Here is an 11,366-nt window from a genome sequence, read left to right as displayed (position 1 = left end):
ACAAATTAAATAAGTGTTGCATTACTTACTTTTAAGACCAACCTGGCAAAGTTTTGTCATTTCTGATTTCCAACACAGTACGTTCCCAAGTTTGAGCCCTACCGACGATGTGAGGAATCTGTAACTTGTCAAATTTCTTTATTTGTTGACACAAAAGCTTTCATTACACATACCAAATTTTTATTTTATCAAAATTGAAATTCTGGCCATTACTTCTCATATGGCATAATTGTAAATACCTTAGATTATTTCACTTTCCAGTACACAAACTATGCGTCAATAAATATTTGCACAAATAATGCCATTGAGGTATGCCATCTCCAGTTTAAAAACAGACCATAAAACCTCAAGTTTCTCTTTTTCCGTAAGATAACCGTCAAGCTGAAAGATATGTTATTGAAATTCGGGGAACTGCTTATTTGATAACAGTATGCTTTAGCGTCAAAAGTGGGTTGAATAAGAACAGTACTTCGGTTAGTCCAGATATATGTATATATCAGTGAAGATTTAAGAACTTCAGTTTTATTTATACCAGATGTATATCGACCAATGTAGGAACTATTTAAAAAAATTGAGAGAGCGTGGTTTTCAGTGTATATTTGTGCCTAAAATCGATAAAATCTGGCAAAAACTTGCAATAGCCTCGTTTATTTTAAATACACATGCATTCAATAATACATAAAAATTATATATTGTCGAAATTTATTGGTCTTTTGGTTTAAATTATTTGCCATTACAGCAAAATCTGCAACTATTTAAGAACAAGGAAATATTATTTTAGTAAATATATTAGTGTTTTCATCTAGAGGTGCAAAGTAAGGTGGCTAATTATTGTATCAATCAAATGTAGGACCGAGTCTAACTTAAGATGTTTCCGATTTCCATAAAAAAATAAAACACACTAGTACTAATAGGAAGGTAAACAAGAAAAAACTTATTTCGATATTCCATAATATACTTTACGAATTATACTTTGTGACAAAAAAGTACCCGGAATTTGTAAATAAAACCCAAAATATTTAAGTATTCGCCCAACAAGCATAAACACGATGAGTTTGATGGATCTACTAATGTGGCTACTGAGTAGTTGGCGATGTTGTGATACAACAGCTGTACCGTATTAACCATCATAGCACGAGTTGGTGTTATCCAATCTTTTCTTTCCTCCGTTTCGCAAAATTAATCTCAAGTAATCCATTAAGAGTAATAAAGTAATTAATGCCAAACATTTGGTCGTTCATTTATTGTTAGCACATTCATTTAGTTGGCAGATTAAGTGCACCCTCAACGTACGAATATTACTCATACGTCCAGTACGTTAGGGTGGCAAAAAGAAAATAATATTTTTTCGCTTGGTGTTCTGAAAAATAGATTATTAGACACCTCTTAATTTAAAAAAAAAAAATTATTTAGATTATAAAAAAGTATTTGTGACACGCTCTGCTCTTTGACTCAGAATATCACGTAACAGCTTAATTTAATCGAAAATTATAAGAGACCATTTTGAATAGCAGTAATTTGCATGAGCATGAGCTCTCCGATGTATAAAGATTTACTCATTGTGTTATAAATTTCCTAAGAAAACTTGTCTTACAATAAACAAACTTTAACCGTGAACATTGGAAATGTGATTTTTTTCAAGTGGTTGAAATAGATTTGAATTTTTGTAAAACAAAAATAGAAAACTATTAGGGGTAGATCCTTTCAGCTGCATTAAGAACTCCTGCTTGAAGAGACTTTCTAAGAGTTGGACAAGAATCTGTTTTAAAATTAACTAAGCGGAAAAAATGTTCATTATCTTAACCCACCCTACTGTGCATTCACACACTCTTACAGTGTGTCCAAAGTCAGTATTAGTTACTGCACACATTGCATGTGTGCCCAATGATTACCACAAAGCATAGAAATAGTAAGGAATATTTTGAAAGAGAAATTAATTATAATTTGTTTTCTTACCTCGTGTTTTATTTTTCTGTATCAAGAGACCTGTCTTTTACTTTTATATTTTATTTATGTGTTGTCGATTTAGCCCATATGGCAACTCATAAATCTTCTTAGATTGCACGCACATTCGTGAACCTGTCTTAATGTCTCCTACACGAAGGTAACATATGAATTCGACATTTAAGCTGGATTTTTCGGTATTTTTTTTATTTTGTGTTATTTGTTTTATATTCTGTTAACCAAGTGTGAAAAATATTTTTAGCGAATCCGGACGAATTTCAATGTTATTGATTTGCTAAAAAATGTAATATTTGTGGCGGTATCTATATTTTATCTTACGGTAAGTAGTTAGGCCTTCATAAACGATGTTGTTTTAATGAAAGCGAGAAAAACTCCAAATAATTTCGTTCGCAACCCAGCCCTTCTAATCCTGGCTGTTGCATATGATAAAGCTGGCAGCTGAAAGCCATAAGGGAACCACAAATTCTATCAAAGCCTACCAGAAGTACACATTCAACCATGTCGGGCTATTGTAATCCTTTAACCGCCAATGCGAATGGAATTTATGGAAAGCGGATTCGGTTAGCCACCAACATATTGACAAAGACATGTAAAATATTTCCATATTTCAAAATGTTTGTGCATAAATTCATCCATCGTTCGTTAGCCTGTAACGAAATATTTTTATTGCTTATTGCGGCTTAGTTTCTAGTGACAAATATATATAGTATATTGGTATTGTGTATATTTTCACTAAAGCTTAACTGTAGGAATACTTATTTTGATAGCCCACAAGCTCATGTTTACAACACCTCGAATAGTTATGATAACTAACACTTTTTATACTCATAGAACGGTATATTTTCATACATACGTATACCTACGTGAAAAATAAAACCACTGTGTGAAAATAAATTCTTTGTAATACCTAGTGTAATAGTAGTGCTGTACACAGACGCATGAGCGCCGAGATTTGAGACATTTTTATGGTCCAGCGGTTATTTTTATCCTCACAAAATCTGCCTCACTCTCCATTGGTTTTATTATGTTTATTAAGTTCAACAAGTGTGCAATTTACGCAAATTTGATTGCCTCTGTCTTACTAACGTAGATATGTTTTTAATCTGGATTGCAGGTATCTCTTTCTCTTAATGATAAGCTTAATATAGTATGCCTAAATGATCTCAATATACTAATTTAATATTAATTTTCGGCTCCAAAATTTACCATTCATTAGTCCTATGATACTACTCAGCTCACTAGTTACTCCATAACGCTGTTAGTATAGTGCAGTCTCCCTCTTTCCGCTGATTCCGTGGGAAAGATATGAGTTGAGGGAAGGTTAGATTTAGCGGATTAAAGTTCTACACTCCGCCATTCGCTGCTTTCTTCTACTATAACAAAATAACAACGGAAACATGCACAACTTCTCTACCGGTTACTTTTACCATGTTGTGCAAAAAAATAACCCCTCTAATGCCTGTTCAGTCTTTTCCTGTTGCCTTCCTTTGCGTTGCTCATTCGCTATGCAAGCTTGTCCTTTGTTAATTATAGTAACTACAATTTGTGCTATAATAATTAACACAAATGAAAAAAATTCAAGTGTTGGTGTCATTTGGGTATAATATATGTGACCTGGTCTACGGAAAGGGGGCTTAGGTGCCAAAAAAAGGAGAGCAATTAATGAGATAACGAGAAACTGACGATTATTTTTAACAGCTTTTCCCAGAAAACAAGTTTTCGCACGTTAGCTCCCTTTTCGTAGACCAGGTCACATATAGTAATTATTTGACTGTAAACATAGCTTTGAATGAGATCTCGTTGTCTCCTTTCACTATTTCAGACTGGTGAGACGCATTTTTGCTGTAAAACATGGAATTCTTAAAGTTACTCAGTCATTCAAATTATTTTCTTTCAATTGACGTTTGACAGTTAGTTTCTTTTTGTGACCATCTTTAAGCTCTTCAACCTTCGTTCTCCTTCGACGTCCACTTCCAGACTGGCGGAGTACACTGTCATTATTCAGATATTTTTCTTAAAATTCTCGCTATTGATGATTTGTTACATCCAACTCTTTGAGAACATTTGTCATCTGTTTTTCTCTTTTTTAACACAATAATGTATATTTTCTGCTTTATAGTCATCGTTTTCACTTTAAATTTATTACATCTGTTACTTAACGTAATATTCAATTGAATTAAATTTCACTCTGAATCTCTTGGAAAATGAAATGAATGTTTTCGCAAAACCCCAAAAAATCACACAATTGCAAAAACATTTTCAATAATTTTTTCTTGGCAGGGTGTGTACATCAAGTGCACTAAGCACTAAGGCAGTCAGCTAAAGCTTAAAATTCTGAGGCGTCAAACAAAAAAAAAACGAACATCCTAATAATACATTCTAATACAATTTTCTTAAACCTCATTAGAACCTTTACATATTTTTACACACATTTTTTACGTAAACTCACGGAAAAGTAATATTTATTGTGTAAATTAAAATGCATAGATGGCCGATTGCGTACAAAAGAAGATAGCAAAACCACTAACTTAAATAATACGGCAATATCCTTTGCAATTGCCACTGTACATGATGGTAATTATGTGGCAATTGCTGTTGACGAATTTAACCAAAATTTCGCTTCAAATATTTGTATAATTTTTAATGCCATTAATGGCATTTATTTTGTAAAATTTTGAAGATTTGTTACTGAGATTTCGTAAAATAAATATATTTGTTATGCTATCAAAAGATTTTCAGTTTCTTATTGCTTCATTTTTCGAGAACATTTCCAATTTATGAGAGGCACTCTTTTGGGTAGCTAATAAATGTGTCAACTTGTCAGCAACAGATGGGCGCCTTTTATGAAGCACACCATTTTCCAGAAGGTTGGAAGCAATGTTTGCAAGATATGGTAAAATAAGAATTTGTGATTGTTGTTTAGCGGTAATAAATCATGTCAAGCGTAACACCAGGTATATTTTTTGGCTAGATTGGCTGAAATATAGAACAAATAAATTTTTTATGAACACTAGTTTAAAGATTTGAATATATATTTGAGTTTTTAATAACTGTACACTAGAAAAATTATTACTATTTTAGTAGGTGGCCTAAAACCGAGCCTTGCGGTATTCCACTCGAAATAGAGTAGCTTTCCGTGCCTTCATCAGTATCAAATAGTCGCCTGTTTGCAACATAACCAATAATAATCTCCATAAGTTATTGAGGAGCGCGTAGGTCATACAGAACCTTGATTACGTTTGTCCATTTTGCTGCGTTGAGGGCATACTTCATGTCCAGGGTGATCAGAACGCAATATTTTTTTGTTCCATATTTTCATTGCTTGCCACTTACTGGGCATTTCGCAGTGTCAACGACCATCCACCCAGTCAATATGTGACAATGGATAAAACTTGGTTCCATCATTCCACTCCGAAGTCCAATCGAAAGACAACCGAGTAGACTGCAAATGAGTAACCCACTCCAAAGCGGGTACAAATGCAATAGTCGGCTGGCAAGATTATGTCGTCTTTATATTGAGATGCGAATAGAATAATATTTCCTAACTACCTTGAATAAGGAGCGATTCTTAACAGCGGTTATTGCATATTGAAAAATTTGACAAACGAAATCGCCGAAAACGGCTGTACTTTAATAAATAGAAAGTGCTGTTTAACAAAGAGAATGCACCGTATCACAAGTCAGTGAAAACGGTGCCAAAAATTCGTGAATTGGGGTTCGAAGTGCTTCAGTATCCACCGCCAGATCGGACCAATTCTGGCTTTTCTTAGATTTCAAAAGAATTTTGTTGGGATGAAATTTTCGTCGAAAGAAGAGGTGATCGCCCAAACAGAGATTTGAAAGCAAATCTATGAAGCTTTAATCAGTGTATAACCCATCAAACGAAAAAATGTTGGATAAAAAAACTAAAGAGTTTTATTATGGTAGGCCATGGACTTTTCAATTGACTTGTTACTTTACCTTTAGGTGCTGAATCAAAGCCAGTTGGTTAGCGTTAAAAATGAAAAATAAAACTACTAAGAAAACAAGTTGAGTTGCTGCACTTTATTTGCAAAAAAATGTTAAGTTTAAAAAAATATTCTCTTCATATGCGATTAAAAACCAATGCGAATTTTATTCATGTATTCAGTAGCACTCGGCACCGTCGAGACTCCTGCAGGTGAGCTATCTATGTATACTCATAAAGGGAAATAAAAATTATTTTAATTGTTTAATGAAAAAATGTATGCTTAGAATCGTAAGCGTAAAGAGAATACCATACAAAAATTGCACACCCTTAAATCTTTTTATAAAAAACTAAAGCTTCTAAAAATATTGGTTTTCTAAAGTAACTGAAAAAAAAACAAATAAAAGTCAAAACATTATTCAAGTTCAACAGCAACTTCAATGCAAAGAAACAAATTGTCATCTGAGAAAAAATATAATAGCCGTCCATAGTTTTATGGGTCAACACTCTCCGTACTTGGATAGATGTATGGCATGTGTGTACATAAGATTTGTTGTTAAGAAAAAAATATCGAAGGCAACATACATGATATAAGCCGCATGAAATCGACTATTTGTGGCACAAAGTGAGAAGAGCTACCACATGTGATTGTAGCCAAAGGGCGACAAAGCAAGTAACAGAATTTTAATGATAAAAACAATTCAGGAGAGTTATTGTACCGTTTTTTCATTGAAAAAGAACCGGAGTAGTAAATGTTGCAACATGAAGAAGAAGAATATAATATAAGCTAGTAAGCCGAAGGTTACTGTTGCAGTAAACCATTTTAAAGTATATGGGCTCAAAGTGGCGAACAAATACTATACATACCTTCTTATACAAATATGAATTTTCACTCATAAAAATTACTCTTGAATCAGATAGACATACATACATATATGTATCTAGACGAATGCTTGAATGACCGAATGATATGGTTGAAAGAAAGATGACAAATGTAGTGTATAAAAAATTATTGTTGAGCATATACAGTGTAACCAACATCATACCGTTCGCGCAGCTGTGGCACTAGAATTAGCTGTTTATAAATTTGCTGAATGACAAATCGGAGTATTGTTCACTGTACACTTGTGGCAAAGCGTTTTGCCAAAAGTGAACGCAAAAAAAGTGATCAGCAATGGATTTCAAACGTAATAGTGTGATTGCTTTATATTTAGCTGGAAAATCGCAGCCAGCAATTATTCCTGAGCTCAAACACCTTAAAGTTTTTGTTTATCGCACCATCACTCGTTACAGTGATACTGGTTGCATCGCAATACGCCATTGAGGTGGTCATCAAAAGACTACAACGTCACGTGAAATGGTTCGGAAAGTGAAGAAGCGACTTGAGCGAAATCCACGACGAAGTGCCAATCAAATGGCTAAAGAACTGAAAATATCCGACCGCAGCATCCGACGCAATGAAAAATGAGCTCAAGGTCAAGCCTTACAATTTCCAAAATACTCATGATCTCACACCGAAGCAGCAACTAGTAAGACTTGAGAGAGCGAAGCACTTGCTTCGCTTGGCCGTAAGCGGTCAAATTCCGAACATTGTGTTTTCAAGGTGCGAAGTAAAAAATACACCAGTATCGAGATGCTGAAGAAAGCCATTGTCCGTGAGTGGGCCAAAATACCGGCAAGTCACTTTCGGGCAGCTTGCGATTCGTTTTTTGACCGTCTTAAGGCCATAGTTAAGGCAAGAGGTAGTCATATCGAGCAAAAGTGAATTGGTCCTGAATTTATGATTATTTTCACACATTTTGTACTTTAAAATAAATAAAAATAATTTTCCAAACCGTATTTATGTTTTTTTTTTAATTGGTTGCATTTCGAGTGTCGGACCCTGTAGTATGATACATAGTTTCTTAAGGCATGTCACAATACACGAATATACAAATTTGGCAACATTTGGATGCGAGACCATACTTAATATATGTTTAGGTGAGAATAATGGCCAAAAGTAAAATAAAAGCCATCATTTTGCTGGTTATCACAGCTGCACACCTATATATAGTTCGATATTATGGCCAAGGAATGCGCTTTTCAATAAAGATATCTGTATGTCATTATGTTTTCAAAATGATTTCATTATAGTAATCGCCGCTGCTGGCTCGAATATTTTTCAACCAAACGGTCCAATTTTCGACCACATTTACATCAACTGGATCCATATATTAGCATCATTCTCTTTCAAGGCGTTCATCTCGAGCTCTTCCACGTAGACAAGCAACTTCAAATAACAACATGTAAAACAGTATGGTATACAAATCTACATATCTGCTTGGCAAATTTAACGATAATTGGTTTACAATTGCTTCCCCTGTACCTACATATATAGTCAATTATTTCATCATCGTGATCATGGTTTATTTTCTTCTTTGCTTACTTCGTATTTATGTATTTCTCCTCCTTTCTACCCATTATAAATTGTTTTTTAAACTTTGTTTGTGCTAAATCGCTACCAGATCACCACCACCAGAGGCCGCCTGCGTTCCCGGAAAGATGATGAATGAACGTTTGATAAGCGGTGTGAATTATTATTTTTTGAAAAGAAATCATGAGAGTCTTATTGGGAGATCTTATGTTATGCAGATCATACATATATAATATGTTTCTACAGGATCTTCCAATAAGACTGATGTGATTTCTTTTCAAAAAATATTATAAACTAATTGTTAAGAAAATTCAAATGTTTTTTACCTAATGTGGAGTGCAATCGTACAATTTAGCTCTGCATACATCATTCAAATACCCTCCACGACTTCTTTTAGTGGAACGAATTTGCTAAAGAAATCAATGGTGTTAAATCACAACTTTTGCAGGCCATTCAATGCCACAATTTCTTGATATAAGCGAATCTCCTTTGCTCGCAATAGTTGGGATGTTGCAAGTGCTGTGCAGCACACAGCATCGTCTTTTTGGAACCAGATATTGTGAAGAGTGTTGTTGCATATGTTGACTACTTGTTATTTGAGAATGTCGACTTCATTTCTCCTAGTGTTATGTTGATGCTGTTAACTAGTGTTTTATAAAGTACGAGAAAAAAGGGAAAATTCCAGTTTACTTTACAGGAAAAAAAGTAGAAAAGCGAGTTAAAGTGCATTACAGCGTGCTAACGCGTAAGCTTTAGCTCTGTTGACAAGGCGATGTGTGCAATGTTTCACATGCCGTTTTCAGAAAAAAATTAATGCACAAAGCATTTTGAAACCGCCGGAGGCACTGCAATGCTTAATGTTGTCGTTGAATTTGCAGTAACGGTCGTAGTTATGGTAAAGCATTTTTGTCTTCTTCTTCTTCTTAATTGGCGTATGCACCGCTTACGCGATTATAGCTGAGTTAACAACAGCGCGACAGTCGTTTCTTCTTTTCGCTAAGTGGCGCCAATTGGATATTCCAAGCGAAGCCAGGTCCTTCTCTACATGGTCCTTTCAACGGAATGGAGGTCTTCCTCTTCCTGTGCTTCCCCCGGCGGGTGCTGCGTCGAATACTTTCAGAGCTGGAGTGTTTTCATCCATCCGGACAACATGACCTAGTCAGCGTAGCCGCTGTGTTTTAATTCGCTGAACTATGTCAATATCGTCGTATATCTCGTACAGCTCATCGTTCCATCGAAGGCGATATTCGCCCTGGCTAATGCGCAAAGGACCAAAAATCTTTCGCAGAATTTTTCTCTCGAAAACTCGTAACGTCGACTCATCGGTTGTTGTCATCGCCCAAGCCTCTGCACCATATAGCAGGAGGGAAATTATGAGCGACTTATAGAGTTTAGCTTTTGTTCGTCGAGAGAGAACTTTACTTTTCAATTGCCTACTCAGTCCGAAGTAGCACCTGTTGGCAAGAGCAATCCTGCGTTGGATTTCCAGTCTGACATTGTTGGTGGTGTTAATGCTGGTTCCTAAATAGACGAAATTATCTACAACTTCAAAGTTATGACTGTCAACAGTGACGTGAGAGCCAAGTCGCGAGTGCGACGACTGTTGGTTTGATGACAGGAGATATTTCGTTTTGCCCTCGTTCACTGCCAGACCCATTTTCTGTGCTACCTTGTCCAGCCTGGAGAAAGCAGAACTAACGGCGCGGGTGATAAGGCCGATGAAATCAATAGGAGGATGGAGTCATGTGTAGAAGTTCACGCAAGTGAGGAAAGTTCTCTGATCGCCATTCACTTGGGAGTGGCCAGAAACGATTCTTTTACACATGGCTCAAGCAGCTCACTACTTCCGGTCTTTGACCAAGTATCCTCTGGGTAGCCTAAGAACATCCGTTCGAAAGCCAGCTAAATTGAAAAGGCGAAACATTCCTTACATGGGGTTGTGCGCTGGGTTTGGGACCGCCACGTAAAAAAACACCCCCAGTGAATAGTTAAAGCAAATTTGTCACACAACTAAAATTCAAACTCAAAATTGTGTTTCTGTACATACATATGTATATTTTATGTGTATAAATTTTGTGTTGAGTTCATGTTTTAACGAGTGAACAAATTGTTGACACTCGATGGTAATTTCTTTGCCAGTACAGGGTTGCGTAATTATTACCATGACAGTTTTGCTGATGGCGTGGGATTTTTTTTTTAATTTTACTTCACCCCGTACTTTCTTTCAATTTGCTTTGCTCTAAAGTTTCTTCTTGAGCGGTGTCACTGGTTTACCAAATTTCCTACTGAACAATGGGTCATTAGCATTGCCAAGCGTTGAAGATGTATTCACGCTTATCTTTCTTCTGTAATACTCTTATCCACCAATGTTTTCTACACGTCACAGAAATTTTAAAATTCACGATTTCATGCATTCTCATAACTTCTTCTTCTTCCTTGCCTCTTGTTTTTACTCTCTCCCACTGGAATGACTTCGTGTACCACTGGGCTTAACTTCCTTAGCTGTCACACAATTCGTCAAGTAAAGTTATTGTACGACAGCGTAGTGCAGCAGCAGGCGGCAAAACTTTCAAGCTTAATCACCACATCTATAACAACAACTACAATAACAACAGTAGCAACGAAACTAACTGGAGATGGTATTATATTCTTCTTGGTAGTATGGCCGTATTGTGGTTTTTTCTTTTCATAAATGTCTTCCTGTTGTCATTTAATATTTGATTGTTGAAAATAATCGTTACAGTGATGTATAAGCGTTTGATGACTATAAAATTGTATCAAAATAAGGAAAATAAAATAATAATAACACAATTAAATTAATGATTTATAATATATTTTTAGCCCAAAATAAAATACTTAATGAATAAAGATTTATTGGTTACCACTTGATTTGAATATAAACTCTTACGTTAGGTTATGTTAATCTGGTAAGACAATGAGTTACTCAAAAACCAGTTTTGGTCCTTTGCGATGCCAGTTGGAGTTCAGCTACCAGGTCCATGAGAAGTAGTCATCCTTTAGGATAACTGCGCTTGACGCAAC

Source organism: Bactrocera tryoni, chromosome 2 (genome assembly GCF_016617805.1).
Source record: "Bactrocera tryoni isolate S06 chromosome 2, CSIRO_BtryS06_freeze2, whole genome shotgun sequence".
Taxonomy (NCBI): domain Eukaryota; kingdom Metazoa; phylum Arthropoda; class Insecta; order Diptera; family Tephritidae; genus Bactrocera; species Bactrocera tryoni.
This window is presented reverse-complemented; position numbering follows the sequence as displayed.